Below are 25,909 nucleotides of genomic sequence, written 5' to 3'. Positions count from 1 at the left end.
CCACACCTCTCTGCAATCCCTCTTCTTCCCTCATACCTGTCACACTCATGGAAACGGACGTCACAGAAAAAAAGCCTGGATCACTCTCTCGAAACCCACTCCACTTTTGAAAACAATTCACCCACATAACTCAGATCTATGGCCTCACCTGACATGATATGTGTTTTATCCTGACCTCTACCCTCACCCAAAATGAAAAGGACCATATTCGGAAGGCAGCCGGGTACCACGCTGATAAACTCTACCAACAAAATGACACCTTCCCCTCAGTAGGAGGCAGGCCCCTTTAAGGGTCCCAAATTCAAATTACCAGCACACTGGCACTGGGCCCAAAGACTTCCAGTTAGTTGTAACTTCTTCAGCTAAGGACAAGCCACAAAATATCTACTCAAGAGTCAACTTTGACAAATTGAAAGAGGTGGCTCAGGGCCCACCGGAAACTCTACTCTTTTCTTATCCCACCTCATTGGGCAATAACAAGACATACATTGCTATGTGAACACTAACTCTCCTGAGAGAACGTTGATACTTCATGTCCATTTCTTGGCTCAGTGTGACCCAGACACTAGACCCAAGCTCCAAAGACTAGAAGAGGGTAGCCCAAACTTCTCAAAATGATCTTCTAGACATGGCCTTTAATGTTTCCAACAGCAGAGAGGATACGGCCAAAAAGGAAAACGAGCGTAAGGAAAGGACGGGAGAGACTGCCATGACAACTTCCACTTCCTGAAAACCACCCCACTTAAGCAGCTTTCTAAGGGACAAACTAATTGTTCTGCATTATGGGTTGGCAAGAAGCCTGGCCCCAACAAATAACCTCTTCCTTGTACATCCCCTAGAATTTCCACATCCCTATTGCTCCTAAGCCTCGGGGAAAGTGCACTGGGTGAAGAGGGCTATCAAAGAGCTCAACTAGGAGGCTTGCAAAAAGAATAAACAAACAAAAATAAAACACCTCCCTAATTAGTCCTTTAAACTCATGTTTGGAAGAACTCTCATACCCCACCCCCAATCTCAGCAGACACACCCAACTTCCTCCATCCCCACCTCAGAGCCCCCATCCTTTCCTAGCAGAGAAGTTGGGAATCATACTGGCGCTGTCCCACCCTTGTCCCCTACCTGATACCCCTTTCTCTAATCTCCAACTAGGGGAAGCAGTCAGCATCTCAAATACATCCCACTCCTGACACCTAGATGGCAGGACCCCCACAAAGTCACCTCAAAGTGCCACGAAAAATCGAATAATGTTAACTGCTGGGTCCACCTTTCCAGACCCAAGACGGCTCCCCCACCATGTCACTACACACTTCTAGGACCCACAAGCTCTAAATACCCATGCTTCCGGTTTTCAATCTCCTACCAACCACCAAGGAATAATCGCTGACCTCTTCATGCCCCCTCCCTTCCAGGTACCCTAGAGTCCCCTGGGTGCATTCCAAATCCTGCTTTTCCTGCATGTGATGAAGACCTCTGATTGGCTGAGGCCCTATAGTGTCCTGACTCTCCTAAAAAACCATTAGCATCCTTTGGATACAAGGAACATCCCAGGACCAGATGAGTGTATTCTCTGCAACACTATGCAACCTGCTTATCTGCCTCATTGGCCCAGATGCTGCTCCCCCACCACACACACACACACACACACACACACACACACACACACACACACACACCATTGACCTATCTGGTCTGGAGACTTCTTCACTCTCTCCCTCTTCTGAACAAGTTAATACCAAGTTAATCAGGACGGTTTTACTCTTGTATGGGGCACCTAGGTCTTGAACCCTAACCAGAAAGATGCAACTGTCCCCATGGTGAGCTTTGTAAAATTTTATTCCTGGGGTGTTGGGACACTGGGCAAGGGCCCTGCCTCTCAGCCCGAACAAGCTCACGTGTGATAACACCCCATATCATGGACTCCAAGATTGCTTCTGGGACAGAAGAGACCCATACAATGTGGGCACCTATGGGGTGTGACCAGTGAAAACATGATGATGGGTGTGGAGACACCTACTGGTCCTGACGGGACTGACTCTAGCCAGCCCAGCCTGGCAAACGTGACTCTGGGAGACCCTCCCCTTCTCCTTCCCTCTGTCCTGCTAAGAAACTTTAGTTTGCGTTTCTAAAGCTAGACACCAAGATCTATTCGCTTATTTGGCCACTTCCTCCTCCTGAGACTGAATACCAAAGCCAGCTATCAAAGTACTGAAGTCCAGCAATCAAAGTCCCCTTTGTGGCTGTCCTAATCAACCTGTCCAATCAAAATGAAACACCTCATCCTAACATGGAGTTTCCCGTTACCTTTATAAACTGCCATTTGCTTATGGGCCATGTCTGTCTCTCTATCCAGAAGCAGTCCTTTCTCCCTCCAAGACAAATATCCCTTCCCCATCTCGCTGGTTCTCTTTCCCTTCTCCCTCATCCTCTATCTACTGTCTTTTCCTCTCATTCCCTGCCCTTTGTCCCTCTGGGGCAAATAAATCTCCTTTATGCTGAGAACTTGATCTTGTGCCAAATACCAGTCTCTTCAGGTCCTCAAATACTGGTCTTGTTTCAGTTTTGCTTGGCCAGGGGCTAGCTAGGCAAGGACCCTCACAAAGGGACAAGAAGTTGAGTCCCTTATGACTTAAGTGTCATCATTTGTCTGGGCAGTGGTGGTGTACGCCTTTAATCCCAGCACTCAGGAGGTGGAGGCAAGAAAAACTCTGTGATTTTTGAGGCCAGCCTGGTCTACAAAGCAAGATCAAGGACAGCCAGATATGTTACAAAGAGAAACCCTGTCTCAAAAAACAAAAAAACAAAACAAAAAATTAAGAGTTGATTATAAAAATACCCTTTACGTGGAGTACCTGCAACTTTGGACTGGAATTATATGTCCATGAAGCAGAAGATCCCCTCCAAAGTTTATGATTGTCCCATGTTCCTGTGAGGTCCCCTGGGTACCTCATAGCACCGATTCATCCCTGGGGTAGGAGACACTATGGCAGTGAGAATCACCCCTTCTTTTATCCCAACACCCCTCTTGCCAATGCCAGATACAGCATGGCTGGCCCAGAGCTGGGGAAGCAGTCGTTTGAGGGTAGCCCAAAGACATATAAGGGGTAAGCATGTCCAGCCTGACACAGTGCAACCAGGAAGATATGTCAGGAAGCAATGCTCACTTTCCTATAATTCTTTCTGTATGGCTTGTGACCTTTCTATATCATGTAATAATAAATGATCAACTGACCAGGAAGATTAAATGATTATAAAACACATTTTCACCTGACATCACAGAACCTGAACATACAGAGATAGAATTGGCAGGAAAGACAACAATACCATGAGATAGTGAAAAACCTCAATTCCGACGGATAAAACATTCAGGCAGAAAAACAAGAGTATGGCTGGGCAGTGGTAATCCATGTCTTTAATCCAAGGACTTGGGAGGCAGAGGCAGGCAGATCTCTGTGAGTTAGACGTCAGCCTGATCTATAAGAACTAGTTCCAGAATGCCTAGGACTATTACACAGAAATCCTAGAGAGGGGGGAGGGGGGGCAAAATAATCCCAACAGACAAATATAGAACAAATTTAAGAAAATTAAAATAGCAACTGTCTTTCCCAGCCACAGTGGAAAGAAAATAAAAAGCAATAGCAAAAGGAATTCTGGGAAATTCAAAACTATGTGGGAATTCAACAATCGTTCTGAATAAGCAATGGGTCAAAACCTCCAGGGTGAAACTGGAAAATTTCTTCAAACAAACGAAAACCAAACAATGCAGAGCTGACCGGACGCAGCAAAAGCAACAGCAAAGCGGCCAACACCTACGTCATCAGAGGAGGATGTCAAAGCGGAGCCGGCCTCACCACTCAGGAAAACAGAGAAAGCCAATCTGAAACCAGCAGAAGGAATAGTAATAATATTAATGACAGCAACAATAATAATAAAACAAAAATAAATGAGGAGCCAGAAAGCAGTAGAACTGGGATTTTTGGAAAAGAAAAATAAAGTTGATGAACTTTTGTGTAAATCTCAAAAGGAAGACTAAAATAACAAATGCCTCCAGAGTTTAAAAGGAACGTAGGGGCCAGCAAGATAAAAACATACAAAGTCATGAAAAGTCAGATCCGCGGGAGAGCTCAGGTTCTCTGCAAGAACAGGGCATGTTCCTAACCACTGAGTCATCTTCTCCAGCCCGCTGCACATTTTTGAATGAAAACAATCTTTCAGTTAAAATGTAAATTAAAAGTAATAAAATGTGGTCTGCTGACATGTATTGCCTCCTACTCTGAAGAACCCTATTCTAATTTTTATGCTTTTATTTCTTTCTTCCTTTACAAAAATACTGTGAACAATCTGGGGCAGCAGGGCGGGGTGGAGGGAGATACATTTTACTGTTTACAATGCAAAATGCTGATGCAACTATCTGTGAGTCAGGGACTACTGACTTCTAACTTGGGAACTAGAAATTTTGGAGGGGCTAGAGAGAATGTTTTTTGATTCTGATCAACCACTGCCCTTGCAGAGGGCCCAGGGATCCAATCTCCTCTTCTGGCTTCACAGCATACACCCACACAGACACACACAGAAACATAAATAAAATGAGGTCTTTTTTAAAAAAGAAAAAACGAGTATCCGAGTAACGGCACCAAAAAAAAAAAAAAAAGAAAAAAGAAAGTGATGCTCAGGTTATAATCTGTTTCATATTATTAAATTAAGTTATATATTTGGGCCCAAACTCTAGAGCATGGAACTAGGCTATCAGGTGAGCTGCCCCAAGAGCCTTCTGAGACCTTAGAGAAAGTTAAACATGAGAGACTAGGTTAGAGGCATTCGGTTATGCCTTACAAGGAAATCTGAAGTCTCTACGTAGTCAAAGCAGAACCTTTAACCCCAGATATAAAATTCATAGACGTGATTCTCAGAAACAAAGGTTTCCTTCCATGAGGTCATAGAAACAACATTCAAAACAAGTCCCAACACCTAATAAAGTGTTAGGCTAAAACTACAGTATTTTGTTGACTTGTTCCGTGTAAAATTTCACCTGGCAATAAAATTGACAACGAAGAAGTCAAAGCATTTTGAGTACTTGGAAAGTGGAGAGGACACTGGTTCATTTTAAGGAAAAAGAAATCTTTGCGTTCTTAAATGTACACCATATATTTATGTATGTATTGTGTGGGTGTGTATATGTATATTTTCAAAGAATTAACCATTTCAGATACTTAACGGTTATCTGAGCACCTGTTTGCTTCCTGGTTTTTGCTACACGACATGCCTATTTTCTGAGCAGTACTCATTTGTCTGGCTCGGTTTCCTCAACTGAAGTTGGGGGAGGAAGTAACTGAGTATTAATTTCATAATCTCAGGGACCAGTAGTATTTTCCAAATGCTCTTGGAAGAGAAACACCCATTAAACTGTCAATCCTGGGCTGGAGCGATGGCACAAGGATTAAGAGCATTACTGCTCTTTTGGAGGACCAGGCTTCAGCTCACAGCACCCACATGGCAGCTCACACACACCTGCAACTCCGGTTCTAAGAGATCCAACTCCATCTTCTAGCATCTGTGAGCTCCTACGCACTACAGTACACAGACAGAGACTCGGGCATACAAACATATGCACACACACACATACACAAGATAAATAAATCTAAGCAAAATGTTTAATTATCAATATTATTATATACATCCAAAAGAAGCAGAGAAGGACTCCATCTGAGGCCAGCTAAAACAGAATCTCAGAGAAAAGGCCTAGATAGGAGACCCTCCCAAGCAATTCCAACATCCAGCCAGCAGCTGAAACCACGTGACGCCACACACAGGCGTATACAACATCTGTGCACAAGAATCCAGAAGGAAACAGCTTCTCAGCCAGAAAATTCTACCAGCTTCATACAGGCTGCAGCATTTAGACGAAATATAGCAGCCGCGGAGACAGCATGAGGGGACATACCCACAGAGGCTTGCCCGAGGATCCATGGGAAGGGAAGAGCAGAGGACCCTTCCGACTGACTCAAGAAATGGAAGAGGGTTGTGCTGGAAACTAAGTCGGGAACGAAAAGGTACAGAGTGTCTACGTGAATTCTAACTGTGAACCTGGAATTTCTGCAGACAGCAGAGCCAGCTGAAGAATTCTCACCAGAGTGACCAGATTTCTGTGAGGGTGGCCATGGGAACTTTGAAATAGAGATAGACACGCAGTGAAGTCCCTCAATGATGCCCCCCTCCAACAGTCCCTGCCCCTGTCTGACGCCTGACTCCTGTTTATCTCTCTTCCCTCTAAGGTCTAAAAGACTCTGCCACATCTTCACTATATATATTTTTATTTTTTTACATTTATATATTTATGGGAGGGAGTGTATAGGTGTGAGGAGATCAGAGGACAGCTCATGGGAGTCGTTCAGCTCTCCTTCCATGATTGTGAGTTCCAGAAATTGAGCTTGGCCATCAGACAGCAGGCAAGTGACTTTCCCACTGAGCCATCTCAGGCAAGTGACTTTCCCACTGAGCCATCTCATGACCCTTCATCATCTTCTAGTTTGCCATAATCATAGCAAATTACACTCTCCACGTGGATGGCCCATCCCATAGCCCATGCTCTAGTTCCTGGGCTCCAATGACCTCCACTCCCCTGCAGACACCCATCCTGTCACCATGAACTCTGTTAGCCCTATCATCCACCCCATCACCTTGAGTTCTTTCACCTCCACGGTCTTCACCATGAACTCTGTCACCCCTACGGCCCACCCTATCAATCATCATGAACTCTGTCCCCCTATGGCCCACCCTATCATCCTGAACTCTGTCACCTCCACGCTCTTCGACTTGGATTTCCTACTCTTCTTTCTTCGTTCCTCATCCCACATCTCCTCTCCACCCTCATTGTCTCCCCTCCTGGCTGGCCCCACCCCACTCCCACATGCTTCTGTGCAACTCTGATTTTCGACTCTCCTCCAGCCTCTTGCATAGAAGTTTGCTCATTTGGTGAAACAGAGTCCGTTAGATGGAGCCTCTCAAGCCATGTGCCCTCAGCTACCGACTCACCTGCCTGTCTACCGCTGTTGCTCATCTCTCTGGTTCAAGATGCTTCTTCTACTAAACAACTGGATACCCATTGCCATTTTTGCACACTAGGAAAACTGAAATGAAGCACCATTCATTCTCCAAGTCCCTACAACTGACCTGTTGATAAGCTGTCACTGAGAAAGCCCTAGTTGTCAGCTTCTTCTGTGCGCCCGCTCTCAAGCATTTGCATGACTGCAGAGGAAGGTCGGTGGTGGTCTGTCTCCTGATTTCCCAGTTGAACACCAACAAGGAACCAGGTTAGCAACTTTTAAATTCTTTGTACCATGTCCTAGTTCACCACTATCATCAAGCTGACACAGCCGCGAGTCATCTAAGAAGTGCCTATATTGAGGCCTACATCAGATTGGCCTGTGGTGTGTCTGTGTAGGGATAGCTTGGTTGTACATTCATGGGGAGGGTTCAGTCCCCTCTCGGGGGCTGCATTCCCTAGGTAGGTAGATCTGGGCTGCAGGAGCCTGAGAGTGATCAACTAAGAAGCATTCCTCCATGGTTTCTACTTCAAGCTCCTGCCTTGGCTTTCCTTAGTGATGGGCTATGACAGGCAAAATGAAATAAAACCTTTACTTCCCAATGTTGTCTTTAGTCAGGGTATTTACCACAGCAATAAAGAAGGAAAGAACTGAGCTTGCTGATGGAGTCAGTAGGTGGGAAGGGGAAAGGAAGTCACTGGCCCAAACACCGCTTTCACCCTCGTTGCTTCCCCAAAGCTACATAAGCTCACGTGAGCTTTCCACCGTATTCAGATAAGCTTCTAAATGTGGCAGGATTAAAGTGACATTCCTAGAGTCAACAGGGGGCTTTGGATTTAGGACTAAGGGCATCTTAGCTACCTCAGTTAGCAGGATGACGGGCCTCACAGCTCCTCACCTCCATCCTCGGCGGTGTTTGAGAATTTGGTGCTCCCCATCCATTTTAGCCAAGTCAGCAGAAAGCTGGGGAAGCTTGGGACTTGGCTCAATTTTTTTTTTCTGAAAGATTTTAAAACTCTCTCATTCTCATACATATTTGTTGTGCAAAGCGATGGATTTCAGAATGACAGCCCATCATTCACTCTGCCTGTTTTTCATGGCTTGAGGGCATGTGCGAGGACATGTGCATGCATGTGCACACACACACAGAGAAAGGGGGGAGAGCTGCGTACTGTTTGTCCTACCTGTCCACATATTGTCATGTTCTCTGACTCTGTTCAGTTCCCAAGTGGCTGGCCCTTGTTTTTCTCAGTTACACTTCCTTTCAGAATCAAACGCAAACTTTGGTTTCTCTCTGCAGAAAACACACAAGCACATGTTGTATGCACAGAGCCAGGGACCCCTGAGAACACTTCTGAGCACTTGTTTAAAATCTATATGCCCCAATGACATGTGTCTGTTCTAGCTTTTTTTTTTCTTACATGATTTAAGCATACACACACATCTAAAAGTGCACTGATGGGTTTTTGTTTTAGCACCTAATACTGGCAAACACACATGGTGGTCAAACTGTCACAATAATGGAAAGACCCCAAGAGACGGTAGATAATGTTGTGAGTGACTCCTTGGCTCTTCACCCTGCAATTTTTACAGGATTTCCACAGATGAAATCTGTGTTCGTCAAACAAGCCAAAAGATTTAAGCAAAGACATTATCTTCTGGTAGCCAGGGAGACTTCCACTGCCTCAGAACCAGCTCCTGAAGCATTTTAGAGTTAAGCTTTACAGAGAAGCCAAGTAAAGGCTCATACATCTTGGAAGGAAAACCTGGTGTCTGCTTAGAAGATATGGGCAGCAGGGATACTTATGTGCCCTGACACTTCTCAGTGCTCAGAACACTTGCGCATGCTACCTTTCATGACAACCCCACCCTAATGTGTAAGGCAGGTGGAACACTTGAATTATATTCATTCATTGATTAAAAAAAAAAAACTTGAGTCCTGAATGTGTTCACATATACCCAGGGGCTCACGACAGCCTCAAGTGGGAGGGCAGATGGGCGCATGAGGAGCCAGCTTTGACCCCAACTCCACTCTGCCCCACAAAGCCAAGGAAATTAAGGCAAATATGAGATGAGATGCCCTTTATAACCTGGCAATCCATTCATGTATATGGAGGTTGTAAAAAGCCCTTTTAGTCAGCATGTATGAAATTTCATCTTCGCTGTTTCCAAAATTCCTAGTCTACCAATTCTTTTCTTTAAAATGTAATTGCTCTTGTGTTAGTCATGGAAGTTTAATCATTGGTGGAGAATGAAATGACCCTATCTTTACCAAAGTTCCTGCAGTCACTTGGGTAAACAGTCCACAGCCATTTGTATTATTCCTTATGGGACAATGGGTTCAAAGTTATAAAATCTGGAAATATTTTACTAGAATGTTGCTATAGGCATTTCTTATTTTGTGTCTCAGTTGTCTCCACCCATGACCGCATCTTGCAGGAGAAGAACTTTTATGACAACCCACAGAATGAACAAACCTTTTATGAAGCACGCCCAGACCCAGATTCTTCTGTAGAATGCAAATGATCCCACGGGCTTGTTTCTCTATCCCACTTCCTGCTCTGTTCAAGAAACACAACCACCTTCCTCTCAGCCCAGCTCCGTTCAAGCAAAATACTCCCACCCTGGCTGTGACCACTCCACAATGGTACAAGGGAGGCCAGCAGCCACGGGGCTGATCATGTGTTGGTCAGTGGAGAACAGGAAAGAGAAACGTGGCTTGAGGCCAATGCAGATCTTCAATGCCAATGGCTATGAGAGACCGAATGAACGCAAGAGCGTATGCTTGTATGTGTAGGTGTCTGTGCGCAGGCACATGTGTGCATGTGGGTGTGTGTATACACTCATGTAGAGACCAGAGGTCAGCCTGGGGAGTCAATTGCTCTCCGCTTCATTTTTTTTTTAAGATGGGGTCTAACTATATAGCCCTAGGTCAGATTGGCCTCAGACTCGGAGATCTTCCTGCTTCTGTCTCCCAAGTGTTAGGGTTGACGGGATGCACCACCACACCTGACACCACCTCAGTTTTTGAGACAGGGTCTCTCACGGAACATAGAGAAGTTGATGCAGCAGGGTTAGCTAGCCAGCAAGGCCTGGAAATGCTCGGTCTCTCCCACAGTGTTGGGATTACAGGCTTCTTTTGGTGAACTCTGGGGCTACAATCCGATGCTTATGCTTATGTGGCTGAGCTATATCCTCATATTTCATGTGTATGGGTATTTGCATGTATGTTTGTGTATCGGTGTGTATGTCCGGTATCCAAGGAAGTCAGAACAGGGTTTCAGACTCCCTGGATCTGAAGTTACAGGTGTTTGTGAGCCAGCATGTATGTGAAACCAAACTCAGGGTCTCTGCAAGAACAGCAAGTATTCTTAACCACTGAGCCCACTCTCCAGCACCTCTCCCTCCCCACCCTGTTCCAAAGTTGTTGTTTATTTTTTTCTTTCATTTTCGTGTATATTGAGTGTTTTGTCTGCCTGTATGTCTGTGTACTGTGTGCATGCCCGGTACCTGGGTTTCAGTCACTCAAATGGAACCGTCATGATATATGCTGAGATCTGTATAGAGACTATCTCTTTTCACAGAGAGAATAGTTTAGTGGATGACCCATATCTCTGAGAATAGTTTAGTGGATGACCCATATTTCTGAGAATAGTTTAGTGGATGACCCATATCTCTGAGAATAGTTTAGTGGATGACCCATATTTCTGAAGCCCATCATTACATCAGTCTTTTTTCTCTGGATTTGTCTTTGGGCAGTTGACTGGATCTATATATCTACTTCTGAAAGTTTAAAATGGGTCTGCAAAGTGCTCCTGCCTCTCACAGTTTCGAGAGTAAGGTGAGTTGATACGTGTAAATCACTGTGGAAATGCTCAATATTATTAATACAATCAGTGTCTTGGAGACAGGGGCACACCAGGGAAATGACTCAGTACAAAAATGGCTGAGGGCCTGAATTTGATTCCTAAAACCCATGTGTAAAACCAGATGTAGGAGTACACATCTGTAATTTCAGCACACTCCCCTGGAGAGGTAGAAAGTCAAGACAGAGGAATCGCCTGTAAGTTTGCAGGCCAGCTCGTCTGGGTAGGCTATACTGTGGCAAAATACAACAAAGCAGAAGGCGAGACTCCCAAGAATTGTCCTTTGACACTTCCCCTGCCACACACACACACACACAGTGTGACACTTGCCAGCATGCACACAGCGTAAAAAATTGTAAAACTTTTTTTGCAATCAAGATTTCTCTATGTAAATGTACTAAACTCAGGAGGTTTGGGCAGTAACATGGCTCCATAGGTGAAGGTGCCTGCCACTAAGGAGGCAGTCTGTGTTCAGTCACCCAGACTAACATGGTAGAAGGAGATAACATCTGCATGTTATCCTCTGAACTCCACATGTGTGCTGTGCCACCTACATACCTCACACACGTTCACGCACACAGAATGTGTGTGCTTTGCCATCTATATACCTCACACACGTTCACGCACACAGATGTTTAAGGTAGTAGGGAATTCCCAGTGTCAACCTCTGGCCTCTCCTTGAGCCAGACGGATGGATCCAGGTATCTGTCAGGAGGCAAGCGAGGTCTTAAGAAAACTTGAGTGGGACAAACCGGTAACTCGAGTACTCAGAAAGCTGAGGTGGGCAGTCCCTGAGTCCAAGCCTACCCTGGGAAACATCAAAACCCTGCTTTTAGTACGAAAGACACTAGTGGTCCTCCGAACAGACTGTAAAACTCCCAGCACAGAGGATGTAGGAGAAACAAACAGAGAGAAGCTACAGGGAGTTCAGTTATAAGAATAGCACCAAAATTCTCAACACAAGCCACAGCTGTACAAACAGAAGCCCTTGGGGCAGAGAAGAACAAAATAGTCAAGGAGAAAAAGACCAAGGGAGTCTGTGGAGAGAGAACTGGGACCCTGAAACAGAGGAAGGAGGGGAGAGAAAGCTGGGGCATAATTCTAAGGCGTCTTCCCTCAAATGCATAAGGTCCTGGGTTCATTCCTCAGCTCTGAAAAGAAATTATACCAGGAGTGATCATCAGTTCAAGACCAATATGAGTTATATGATGAGACTCCCCTTCTCCCAGGACTACAGAGTGAAAGATATATTAAAGAGGCTAAATAAATCTGGATTTTTTAGCTTGTTGATTCAAGAGAGAATGAAAATCTGTGAGCATTCCTCACAGATTTTGATAGGATGTGGAATTTTATACAAAAATTCTTATCTGAGCCCGATTTTCCCCATAAAATAAAACTACTGCCTGCTTCCTTGTCAGAGTTTGGATGAGGGGTTTTTTTTTTCTCCCATCTCTCACAAAATAAATTTGCTCATTCTCAAAAATCAAACATAGAGACATGATTCCACACAGAACATATATGGATAGCAATTAAAACATTCTTACTATTAAAAATGTCTCTTGGAAATGCATGAAGACTAGATGACAATTCAAAATAACGCACAACCTCAGTCACTATTAGCTGCTACAATTTCATAAACAGGCTGGTTTTGTCAACGAGGAAGAGAGTCAGAATACATCAAAACTATTTTAGCTTCAAATAATGTAAGCATTTCTAGAAACATCTTTAAAATAACACAGATTGATTGTAGTTGTAGTAATCTAGCTGCTGACTCTCAGGGAGCAGCGGCATTTGCCAGCTTTCTGATAGTAAAAACAAAAGACCTGAGGCATGTAAGTCCCAAGAGGGAAAGGTAGGCTATAGATCGCCATTCTGGAAGTTCCAGTAAAGACGGAGTGACCACATGAATTTGGGTCTTTGGTGACAACAGTATGTTACAGGGGGTGTGACGCAAAACAAAATACACAGATCAGAGAGGGGAAGAGACCGGCTCTCACAAGCCACTACAAAGGCATTCTCCCAAAAACCTCACATGAAGCTTCCACACTCCAGGTTCCCACCACCCCTCTGTAAGGCCTCCCCGAAGACTGATCCAAAAACATGGGAACTCTGAAGACCTCAAACTATCTTCAAACCACAGTAGAAGCCTGATGAAATCAGGGCTTGTGTCCCAAGGTCGGGGTTTTTGTTTGTCCTGCTCTTTACTACAAGATAGCTGTCACAGCCAGTGTGCATTCAAGCGAGAAGGGGGCAAGGAGAAACCTCCCTCCCTCCCCATCTCATGTGTGTGTGTGTGTGTGTGTGTGTGTGTGTGTGTGTGTGTCTGTCTGTCTGTCTGTCTGTCTGTCTGTCTGTCTGTCTGTCTGCCTGTCCATCCATCTGTCTGTCTTGCTGGCTGGCTGGCTGCCTGCCTGCCTGAATAAACAAAGCCTTTTCCAAACTTCCTCCCCAGCCCAGAAAATTCCCGGGTGCTGCTGGGAAGACAAGCATCTGCGTTCCCATGGGGGCCAGGTGAGAAAGAAGGCACTGGGATAAATCTGTTTTTTGTTTAGCCAAGAGCTGCCATTTTAACATGCTTTTTAATTAGGTTCACACAGCAAATATTACATTTGTGTTTATTCTGTAAAACCCACATCCTATTTTTAGTTAGTTTTTCTTATGTTTATGTTGTTCATTCATAAAACAGTCTCCCCAAAACTTCCCAAATGCTGGAGTCAGGCTTCTAAAAGCCCCTACTTACAACTTAATCACGAAGAAAGAGCTCTTAAATAGCTTATAAAATCTGAACTGGGGCTGTCAAGATGGCAGAGCAGATAAAGGTGATTGCTGCCAAGATAGCCTGAGTTCCACACCAGGTGAACCACACAGCAGAGAGAACTGATTCCGAGTTGTCCTCTGATTTCCACATGTGTGTGAACAAACAGAGAGAGAGAGAGAGAGAGAGAGAGAGAGAGAGAGAGAGAGAGAGAGAGAGAGAGAGAGAGAGAGAGAAATTTAATCATTTTAACTAAGGTAAGATGGAAAATATCTGATTAATATTATATCCTCCTAAAATAACCTAGAAACGAAAAGCATAATGCGGACAACACAAACATGAGCCAAGGTTGTCCACGTGTCCTGAAGGTGCCAGAACACAGCTCATGACGCCATCACACGCTAGCTGGAAAATGGCCTTATTTACTCCCTTTCAAGTATTTTGTAAGCATGTCCTCTTCATGTTATCATGAACTTGCCTCCAGATCCAAACATATTTTTCCAACATTAAGACTTGGGAGTGGAATTGACTGTCTCCCAGCACTTGGGAGAGTGAGGTGGGAGGATTTTGAGGTCATGACCACCCTGAGCTAAACAGTAAGACTCTACCTAAAGACAGACTTGAGGTATTTACTGTTGATGGGTGTCACTATGAGCCCAATGTGTAAACTTCAGTCACCAGCAGCTTTCACCATGGCTCCATCCCAGAGCCTTCATCGTGGCTCCATCCCAGAGCCTTCACCGTGGCTCCACCCAAGAGCCTTCACCGTGGCTCCATCCCAGAACTTTCACCATAGTTTGTCAAGTGAACTGGCATTCATGGAGCCCAAGGACAAGGGCCAACTGAGTTCACCTCATTGCTTTCTCTTTCCTAACATGGCCTTGCAAAGGTCCCAAGTCTGCCCTATCTTCAGTCTCCACTGTGTCTAATGCCTAGGCTCCTCCTTCCCACGTGACACCCATGGGTGCTGCAACAACATGCACATTCCAGAATCTAAAGTCTCCCAAGTATCAACAAATCAATCTTTTATAACTTATACTATATGAGCTTGCAGTTCAGAACAGAGTGACAGACTGATGACCAAACACTTACAGATGCTCACAAGAAGGGAGACAAATAACATCTTTGCCTCAGACACTCCCTACAACACTCCTTGCTCATAGTTGGGGTAAAGTTAGCCCGAGATGTCTTCTTTCCTTAGGGAAGAGCTTGCTCCACGTTGCTTTAAAGTCATGGGGAGGTTACTTGCCTGGTAGTTCACAACACACACCCTCTTTTATGACAAGGTGATTATGGATTCTAATGAACACTATTTTGATAAGGATAATTAATAGGCTCTCATACTTAAATAGCAATTACCAAACCATGGTTCTGCAAAGTCATCCTCTTTGTTTCCCCGAGCTTCCGCCTTTGTCTTCCAGCCTAAGGCTTCCATTTATTTCACAAGCCTCTTCTTTCCCCGGTTCACACAAAAACATCCTTCATCTCTAAGAGAATAGAAGACGGTTTATTCTGGAGTCAAAGACAAGTGACCATGGCCCCAGAACATGAGACCCAGGTGTGCTGGCTGGTTGGTTTTATGTCAACTTGACAGAAGCTAGAGTCATTTGGGAAGAGGGACGCTCAACTCAGAAAACATCCCACCAGATTGGCTTATGGGCGAGCCTATGTTGTATTTTCTTGATTGATGATTGATGTGGGTGGGCCCAGCCCACTGTGGGTAGTACCACCTCTAGGATGGTGATTCTGGGGTATATAAGAAATCAAACTGAGCAAACCATAAGGAGCGAGCTAGTAAGCATCGCCCTCCACGGCCTCTGCATCTGCTCTTGCTTCCAGGTCCCTGCCCTGACTTCCCTCAATGATGAACTATTACCTAGAAGAACAAGATAAAATAAACTCTTTCCTCCCCAAGTTGCTTCTGGTCATGGTATTTTTACTACAGCCATAGAAACCCTAACGTGTCTGGCTACCCCAAAGACCATGTTCCAATGTGGGAAGAGTTTCATGGCGTTTTCAGAGGAGCTGAATTCACGAGGAAAGTTACAAAGTCAGCCACGGTTTCAAGTACAGTGGTAGACAGTAACTCAGAGGTGCCTATGATACAGGGGAGCAAGGGCTCTGATGTAGGCCTCAGAAGATCTAATGGGCTGGTGGAAACTAGGGGTCCATTTGCATATTCCAACAAGGCTATTAGCTCATGGTCCCAGGGATGTCAGATGAAACAGGTGGGCCATAAATGGACATTTAAGAGGATAAAGAAAGTTCAGCCAGTTGGGCTCTGGACCTGCAATGTTCTACCTCTTCACAATGACTGTAGTTTTAATCAGTCCGTCGGCTGTATAGACCTTTCCAGAGATGTGTCTTTTTCCTGGGGACTTCAGTTCACCTCCTCTCTCCCATGGCTTTTTTCGTTCCATATTATAATTTCCTAAATTGTGTGATGTGCTGAAAAGAAAATGCTACAAAGAAAAATTCCACCAATCCAGCTTCCCCATCCTCACCCGCTCCCTGTACTCCCTGACTCTCCCACGAAGACCCAAGGAGCATCCACGGAAGAGGAGATGGAAAGACTGTAAAGACCAAAGGATGCAGAGGAGTGTCGTGAAATGATGACTTCCAAACACGACAAGGCTACCACACTCATGAGCTCACCACAGCTGTGGCTGCCTGAGATAGAGCCGGTCAAAATTCCAGTATGGATGGGGCAGGAGCTGGTGCCATCCCACCTCTAGGTGAGCGGCTCCTTGCAGTTGATGGCAGCCAGAAACAAAACAGCATTTTCCTCTGGGGGTGTGACTACCATGTAAGTCGGCCATGCTCCATTGGGTGACTCTACACCACCCACATATAGGCAGTACTGATTCAGTGAGATGTTGTTTACAAATGAAATAAAAAGGATTGAAGTTGAAAGGGGGCATGTTGAGGGAAACATTGGGCGTGGGAGCCCCTGAGAGCTGGGAAAGGAATAATGGTGGATATGATAAAAATACAAATGAATGTGTGTAACATTCTTAAAGAATTAGTTCAAGAAGGAGGTGGAGGGGAAGAAAGGGAGAAAGGAAGGAAGAATGGAAAGAGGGAAAGAGAGAAAGAGGAAGGGGGACTGAGGGAGGGAGGGAGCGAGGGAGGGAGGGAAGGAGGGAGGAAGGGAGAGAGGGAGGGAAGGAGGGAGGAAGGGAGGGAGGGAGGGAACTCTAATGGAAACTCAGCTGTGGTAGTGATCAGACACTTGTCATCAAGAAAACTAGGTCAAGTATGCCACCTGGGACATGACCCTCTAGGATGCGTTATCCCAGCCACTGCTGTGCTAGTGCGTTTTAATTAAACATTCAGTGTATGTTAGACGTCCCTATGGGTTCAGAAGAGGACACCCAGGGCCAGTGAACAGGACAGAGGCACTGGAATCCAAGATTCTGTTTCCCATCCTGGCTCCCCTGCAGCTGAGCTAAGCAACCCTCTCTAATCTTTTTTTCCTTGATAAAAATAAACACAAGGCTGAAGAGATGGCTCAGTGGGTAAGAGCGTGTGTTACCCAAGCCCGAGGACAGAACCCACGTGTGAGTGGTTACACCTGGAACCTCCGTGCTATGATTGGTAGATGCAGGAGGATTGCTGGGACTAACTGGTCAGCAGCCTAGCTCCGGAGTCAGTGAGAGACCCTGTCTAAGGTGGAGACTGACAAAGAAGGACACCAATGCCATACTCTTGCATGTGCACACACACACACACTCACACACACACTCACACACACACACTCACACTCACACACACACTCACACACACTCACACACACACTCACACTCACACACACTCACACACACACTCACACACACACTCACACTCACACACACACTCACACACACACACACTCACACACACACTCTCACACACACACTCACACACACTCACACATACACTCACACACACACACACTCACACACACACTCACACACACACTCACACACACACACAGGGAGGGTGCACTTTGCAGCAGTTCAGTAAGAATTTAACTAGATCTTAGGGTGGTGGGGGTGTGGTTTGATAATAAAGTGCTCGCCTGTCATGTGTGAAGCCCTGGGTTCTGTTTCCAGCATCAGCATCAAACACACACACACAGAGAGACAGAGACAGAGACAGAAACAGAGAGACAGATATCACATATACAGATCAAATACCTAGAACATAGGAACATAGAAACGCTAAGTCCCTGGAAATATCTGTTTAGGTTAACCACCCTATGGCGTTTTGTTATGGCCATCTGAGCAAGTGTGTATGTACATCTATCGGCACCATGGTTTTGACCATCTCTTTTTCCAGCTGCGGGATTCGGTTTCTGATCTCCTTTCAAGCAGAGGATTCTGATTTGTGAATCTACCCCTAAATAAATAACCATCTATTTTTCAATTCTGAGCTAGTGTGAGATTTCTTTTAAGTGTCCTTCTTCATAGTGATGCCAGTTTCAGACATTCAACCTCCAAACAGTCAAAAAAAATCTATCATTTCATGCAAGGATGTCGAATCAATGTTTTTACTTAGATGTAATCTCTGCTCTCCAGAGCAGGCTATTTATCTGAAGAGGGAAGATCATCCAGTGGCTTAGGAGTAGCAGTCAGTGCCCTTGGCACGGAAACAAGGGGACGGTGAGGTGACAGCTGCTGCTATGGACGTTTTCTGAGCTCACATAAATAGCGCATATGTGAATTTCGAAGCAGAGAGAGGGGAAAGTATAAAGAGCTCTGTAGTTGGCATTAAGCAAAAATCCACACATATTCAACACCCAGAGGCAAACCAGGGTGTTTAAAGTCCACATAATTTCTTAAAGGAGATAAAGTTCATCAACAGAAGGGTGGGCATTTAATCGGTCTTTCTGTATGTAAATGTGAACCAAAGCAAGTCCTGTCTTGAAAAGACCCAGAATACACGGTTAACTGTTTTGGAAGTTGAGCTGAAAAGGCCAAACCTACGTGATGATTGCACTGAGCTGTTTCCCTCTGTTGTCTGGAATTTTCTGAAATGCTTTGCACACGCCTGCTCCGTTTTGTTCCACTGGCATTCAGGAAGGGACACGGGTGTTTTAAGAAAGGCTTTGGAAAGAAAACTAAAAACTGAAGTGGTGAACGACAGCAGGAGATGCACCAGCCTCCCAAACAGAACAAAGGACACTCTTATCGAATGAGCACCAGGGGTGAAGACATCTGTTTCAAATTTGTCGACTTGAAACGGATGTGGGTGTGGCAGCCTGTGCCTGGGCCAGTGCAAAGAGCCGATAGGACATCTGCTCCCCAACACGAGGTCGACTCGGGGGAGCCCCAGATATCTTGCTGATCATTCTTTCTGTTAGAGAGTGGAGCATGACTCGGGACATAAAGGGGAGCCCCCATGCGTGCAGGACAGTGTCAAGAGTCAAAACACCAGCATGATGCAAATAAGGTGGGAGAGGATGTCCTGCGCCTTGCAGTCTGCACCCATGCCTTCATGCAGGTGTGGACATCAGGGTCCTAGGTGTTAGCTGCGTGTGCCTGCCTCCATGGTGAGGAGCCCCGTGTTGGCTCCATCTGTCTTCTCTGATCTCAGATACCCACAATGGTAACAGCAATGGAAGGTTCGGGCAGCAGGATAAGTGAGGACAAAGGAAAAATAACTCAGGACTCTGCAGGTCTTATAACAGTTAAAGTCCTTTGGTTTGGGGTTTTGTTTGCATGATCGTTTTTGGTTTCGGAAACAAACTCTCATAATGGAGCCCAGGCTGGCCTGGAACTCTCTATCTTCCTGTCTCAGATTTTTAAATGCCAGAGTTAGTTATTTGCTACCATGCCTGGCTTTGAAGTTATTTATTTTTTAACAGTTCCATCGGAAACAGAACAGAAGCACGCATTTCCTCTAAGTCCTAAAAATCAAGGCAGCTGGAGGCAGAGCCCTACAGAAGTGCTCATCAAGCCCAAAAATGCACAGCACTTAGCCATCTCTGGCTCTGCCAGGTATGTGCAGAAGCTCAGTACCCTTTCATCTCACTCTGCTGGTACGGAAGACACCGACACACCAAGGTCCCAAGCTACTAAGAAGCTTTTGAGCCAGGATTTGAAAGCTCATCACCTACTTCATTAAAATGGACCAACGTGAGCTGGACATAGCAGCTCCCACCTTTCTGAGTTTGAGGCCAGCTGTCCTGTGCAGTGGACATAAACAATGTCTTCCACTGCTTCTGAGTCCCAGCGACAAACTGCAGTGGTGTTGGGACCATTTGGAGTCCTGGCCTCCAGCTGCTCTTCCCTGCTAGAGATCTTTACTTTCCTTCTGATTTGAGTTACTAAAGGCTGTGTCAAAGTTGTTTACCAGCTCTGCTTCACGAGCACGTGTTGCCTTGGCCTTGAGGATCAGAGGATAAGGTTTTCACCTGTTGGCTCACTTGACTGTTGGATATATAAGCCTCCATAGTGCTTTTGAATAAAGAGCTTCTTACCAGTGACTAGAGGTCCGTGTCTCTGTCTCTCTGTCTGTGTGTTTGTGTGTTTCAACCTCCAGCCCCTTGCCCAAAGCTTGGGAACTGTATGGTAGCGCATAGAGCACAGACAGGCGTTGTGTACTGCAAGGTGGTATTCCACCAAAGCTCCTGCTGAGAGACAGGAGTTGCTCCTTTGTAGAGCACAGGTGAGGGGGTCACAGGAGTGTGGGTGCTCCGCTGAAGAAGGTCTCTACTCAGCGGCGATGACAGCATTCCCTCTTTGCAGTAGCCATATAGAAAAAGCCCCCTCCCTGAGTTCTTCACCACCTACAGCCTCTAGCGCCTCCCCCAAGGCTCCCGAGGAGACCTCGTGAATTAGGGCAGTATTATATACAGCTGGGTGGCAAGTGGCTGATACTCAGGTGCAGGTTCCACGGCCCTCCCACCTGATCCTTCTGTGATGGAAGACAAGGAGTCAGAAGCCCAGCTGTGAAGACCCCAACCCAGCAGAAGTCTTGAAGGTGGAGGCAGTTTGCCTCCAAAGACTGTCCTATACAACAGCAGCCTGGTGTGCACAGACTTACAGGCTAGTCTGGGACACATAATGAGGCTCTGTCCCTAAAGATAGATAGATGATTGATAGATGATAGATAGATAGATAGATAGATAGATAGATAGATAGATAGATAGATAGATAGATAAATGATAGATGATAGGCAGACAGATAATAGATGTTAGATACATACATAGATACATACATAATAGATAGATGATAGATAGATAGATAGATAGATAGATAGATAGATAGATAGATAGATAGATAGATACCCTTGCTATTTTCATTTAGGGTTGAAAACATGATAAAGGAAAAGCAGAGCCCCACTCTTAGATTATCAGTAGCGGTCAAGAAGAGACCCTGTCTGTGGTGGGCATGATGGCGCACGCCTTTGATCCCAGTACTAGGGAGGCAGAGGCAGGTGGATCCTGAGTTTGAGGCTACCCTGGTCTACAGAGAGTTCCAGTACAGACAGACGTTCACAGAGAAAGCCTGTCTCGAAAACACTTAAAAGAAGGAGGAGGAGGGACCCTGTGACCATGACGATACAAGGCAAAAAGCAAGTTCAGACTACAAGCATGTGTAAACACAGAAAAGAACTAGAGCCCACGAGGCCACAGAACAACAGACGTCATCCTGGGTAACGTGAGTGGCCACTGCCTCCAACTGAGACTTGAGCCCTTCTTCAGTCCCTCCTTCCATTTCAATCCAACTTGCGGGTGACCGGTCACAAAAATGAGTCCCTCTTGCTGACAGCATCCAAGCCAGAGCAAAGGCTTGCCTGCTATCAAGAACCTTGTCTCACATCACCTAGCAGGAACCTGAACCCTACAACTGTCCTTTGAGGTCTTCTCTCACCAAGCTGGCCCCATAGTAAGTATGGAATGCAAGCCCCCTACTTGTTTAACCCAGACATGTTCCTGGAGGTGACTGGCTGGAGGGCCTTGTCAGAGTAGAGATCCACCCAGATTCAGAGAAGTTTGATGCCCCTGACTTGGAAGCCTGGGTTTGGTAACTGCATTGGTAATCTGTTCAAGGTGCTCTGAGTCTGACTGGAAAGGAAGAATAGCTAGGCTTGAACCCTGGATTCTCCTGGAAGCCCATCAACATGACGTGTGTTCTGAATTCCCAGGAATAGACTCCCTTGAATGTCTCTGGTATCTGATCAGGTCTGCGTTGCTCTTTGAGGATACCCTACCTTCAGGGAGTTTAAACTCTAGGTACAGGCGAGGTGTGTAACTCAATCCCTGCCCGTAATCCCAACTCATGATGAACAGAAGCAGGACGATCAGAAATGCAAGGTCATTTGAGGCTCTATATTGAGTGTGAGGCCAGCCTAAGCTATGTGAGACCTGTACCCTGGGTATATAAATAATTGGTTGATTAATGAAATATCTAATCGAATACTATTCGATGCTAAACGTGTTGGTGTTGCCACTGCGAGTAGTGAATTAAAAGTGATAATACTTACATCTGCCATTTTGCTTACTAATGGTAGCCTTTTAAAGAGGTCCAATGCTCCGCAAGCCAGCTCTCCTATGCTGGCCGTTTTCAGTCACGCTCTCACAAGGAAGGAGTGTTGTTTTTCTCCTTTATACAGAAAGTGTGAGTGAGGTCTGAGAATTCTGTGTGTCCTCTGACGCCGGACTCCTGATGGTCAGAGAGCTAACACGAAAGCGCTGGGATATAAACCCAGACGGAATGCGCAGACGCTCTACTTCATAGCATATCCTCCAGAACACGTGAACCGTTGTGATATTTCTTCCACACAGTCTGCTGCAACCCAAGTTCCATGGCCCCGTGAGTCCAGTCAGGTCTCCCCACCTAGGAGGTGCTAGTGAGTGCAAATTGTTCGAAAGCAAAAGCCACACCACAGCCATTAAATTAACATCACTCGTCCCCAATACATTGTGTGGCTTTCTTTCTGAATGACTTTGAGGATCAGAACGTGGCCATGAAGTCACAGTCAGCCCTCCAGCAGGATCATTTTTGGAGGGTGGGAGGTGGTGGTTAGGGGTGGGGTGCAGTTTCCTGACAGCGATAAGAGGCTTGCTTGTTATCATGACCCTCCCCGGCCTGTATTGAGGCCCCACTTCTGAGGGGTCCCTGCCCGCTGCTCAGGCCTCCTCTCTGGAAAGACGCAGCCAAAGATCTGGAGTAACCTGCAAATTTACTTTTTGTAGAGCCAGTGTGAAGTCTTTTGGCTTTAAATCAGCGATCCTTCTGGCTCTGACACACTGGCTTTGTGGTGGAAAACCAGGGGAGGGCCCTTCTTGCCTCACACCAGACAAGAAAGATACGGCTGTGCTTTCACGCCCAGGGCGGGTCGGGATCCACTCAGACTCTTGGGTAGGAGGTTGAGGGCTGAAGTCTATAGTCCACAGCAGGGTCAAAGTAACAGCTGACACAGTAGAAGCCCTGAGCGGAAACAACGCAGGAAATGTACATTTTTATTGGCTGTGTGTTTGCTGGCAAGTCTGCAGGGCCATGTGTGCGCAGTTCCTGTGGCAGAAGAAAGTGTCATCTCTCCTGGAACTGGAGCTGCAGGCGGTTGTAAGCCTCCACATGGGTGCTGACAACCTGCAAGAGCAGCAAGCGCCCTTAATTCCTGAGCCATCTCTCCAGCCCTGGTAAATGTCATTGGAAAGGTGAAATGTCTCTTTGGCACGCAAGTAGCAGGTCACAGTGACAAGCCCATTCCCCACTCCTAGGCCGTGTTAAACTACACCTCCTAACTAGTGACCCTCCCACACACCAGCGTTCTTCAGGTGTCTCTGTGTGATGTTTATCAACTGAGGGGAAAGCGGGCGGGGGAGGGGGGGCGCTCAGCACTGAGGAAGGAAAACCAGCTTTAAAGCCAGGTGACTGCATAGTGACTGTGGCATGTCCGCGGCCTCTGAGAACAGCTGCAGGATAGTTCTCAGTCACAGCGAACAGAGCTCAGAGTGCCAGGTAGGGTGCAGGGGGGTTCATGTCAGGCAAGACACTTCCTCTGAAGAATGCAGACCTTTGTGTATTCGAGTACCAGTGTGCGTGTGTGTGTGTGTGTGTTTATGTGTTTGTGTGTATGTGTTTATATGTATGTGTGTGTTTACATGTTTAATGTATGTTTATGCGTTCATGTGTGTGTTTATGTGTTTGTGTATGTGTGTATGTCTATGAGTGTGTTTAGGCCACACACAGTTATGTGTTTAGTGGTCAATGTCAAGTGTCTTCCTTAATCATTCTCCATTTTATTTTTTGAAACATAGTCTCCCACTTGGAAGAATGTTCCCCCAAATCCCATGTATCAGTATATAATTCCCAGCCTATTACCAACAGGAAGGTGCTAGAAATATTTAGAGGTGGGGCCTACAAATCTCCCCAGCTCTGGGGTAAGCCAGTAGAGCAAAGAGGGAGACCGTGACTCTACTCCTCCTTGTTTTGCCCCCCAGCTATGAGGTGAGAAGATCTTTGTCATCCCCGCAGGCTCCCAGCATGACGTACTGTCTCCTGAGCAGGCTCCCAAATGGCAGGGATGATTGCTCACGAACTAGAACCTCCAAAACCCCGAGCCAAGACGAGGCGGTCTCTCTTTAAGTTGCCATCTCAGGTACCTGATACCGTCATGGAAAATGGATAGATGAGGCCTGTGGTGCTGCCGGACGGAAGTGTTGGGGAGCTGGGATGTAAAGAGACCAGCTAGGCCCCAGCTGTGGAAACCAGACGGAGACGTTAAGTAACGAATTCGCCACCCCGAAAAATGAATTAGCCACCACAAACGACAAAGACTCCACGAGTTCTACTGCTTTGAGTTGTCTGTTTAATTCCCACAGAAACAGTTCATTTTCAGCACCATTGAACATTCTCCCCCTGAAACAGGCACGTATCGTACATTGTGTATATGTACAACATGTATATGTTGTGGGAATTACATACAGTCAGCAAGGAGTTATGAAACTCTTTACCTTAAAGTGTTAACAATCCCCGCTAGGTGACGGTTACACTTTGGCAGACCTGCCCTTGAGAAGAGAAGGGGGATTTTAAGCAACAAAACTCCACAGTACTGTAACAGAACCTCGGGCCTCCAGGAGGCATGGCTCCCCCTTAACAATCATCTTTTTCTGGACAGGAACCACTACATTTAGGGTAGGTTCAGCGTCTCTGGCCCAAGGCGCCAGTCCTACTAACTTAGCCGAGAAAATTCCATGTAAATAAGAAAAGTCTGGGTGGGGGTGGGACGATTAGGGAGAGGGGAAGTGTCAGAAAAAAGAAAGGAAGCTGCTCCAAATCTAAGAACATTGTATACATTGAGGGTTTTCATCTGATGCAAGTTCTGTTTAAGAAACTTTCCTTGGTTGGAGAACCTTGTTCCTACTCACGGTCACCTGACTGGAAATAAGCTCAGGAGCACCAAAGGGTGACAGGAGATCAGGCAAGGGCAGAGAGATGGAGAAGGCACACTGTCAGTCAGTGATCTCCAATGAAATTCAAAACCCAAATCAAAATATAACCGAATTGAAATCTCATGTAGAAAGGCGAGCCTCGAACTCACATCAAGGATAACTTAAACTGCTGGGTTACTACATGCTTGGCTCTTGGGGTGGTTCAATGTTTGAGTGGATGCCCGCCTAGCAAGGCTGGGGCTTCTTGCTTTGGCACACAAATAAAACAGCTTTTAGCATATTGCTTGTAAGCAGTGACTCCTAACCCAAAAGAGGGGGTGAATGCCTATAACCCCCAGACTCAGGAGGTGGAAGCTGGGGTGGAGAGCTTCGGGTCCGCCTGGGAGACAGGGGGTAGTGAATCCTGTAGAATGAAGGACACTAAAAACATTGTTGGGCTGGGGTGGGGGAGGGTTCCTTCAATAATGCTCAAGCAAGGTTAGAGCTAGTAGTTTAAAACAGAAAGGGAAACAAAACTCCCCAGGGAATACATAGCAGTGTCCAGAGGAACTTTTAGCTGTCATAGGTTGGGAAGATGATTTAGGATTCGTGATAAGAAGTCAATAATGCTACTAAATAACATGTGATACCTAACAGGGCCTGCCACACTAAACTTAGAATGTTAGCATGTCGGGATGGAGACACCTGACAAAGACAAACACACACTCCATGGAATCTTGGAGTTCCTAATTTACAGGGTGTGTGTGTGTGTGTGTGTGTGTGTGTGTGTGTGTGTGTGTGTGTTTACAATGGAGATTGGTAGCCCTGTGAGTGTTTATAATAACCTAATGTCAAAAAATAAAGATCCCAATTTTTAAAACTA

The sequence above is a fragment of the Microtus pennsylvanicus genome, chromosome 10 (assembly GCF_037038515.1).
Source record: "Microtus pennsylvanicus isolate mMicPen1 chromosome 10, mMicPen1.hap1, whole genome shotgun sequence".
In the NCBI taxonomy this organism is placed as follows: Eukaryota; Metazoa; Chordata; class Mammalia; order Rodentia; family Cricetidae; genus Microtus; species Microtus pennsylvanicus.
The sequence above is the reverse complement of the archived record's forward strand: the minus strand, read 5'-3'. Positions refer to the sequence as shown.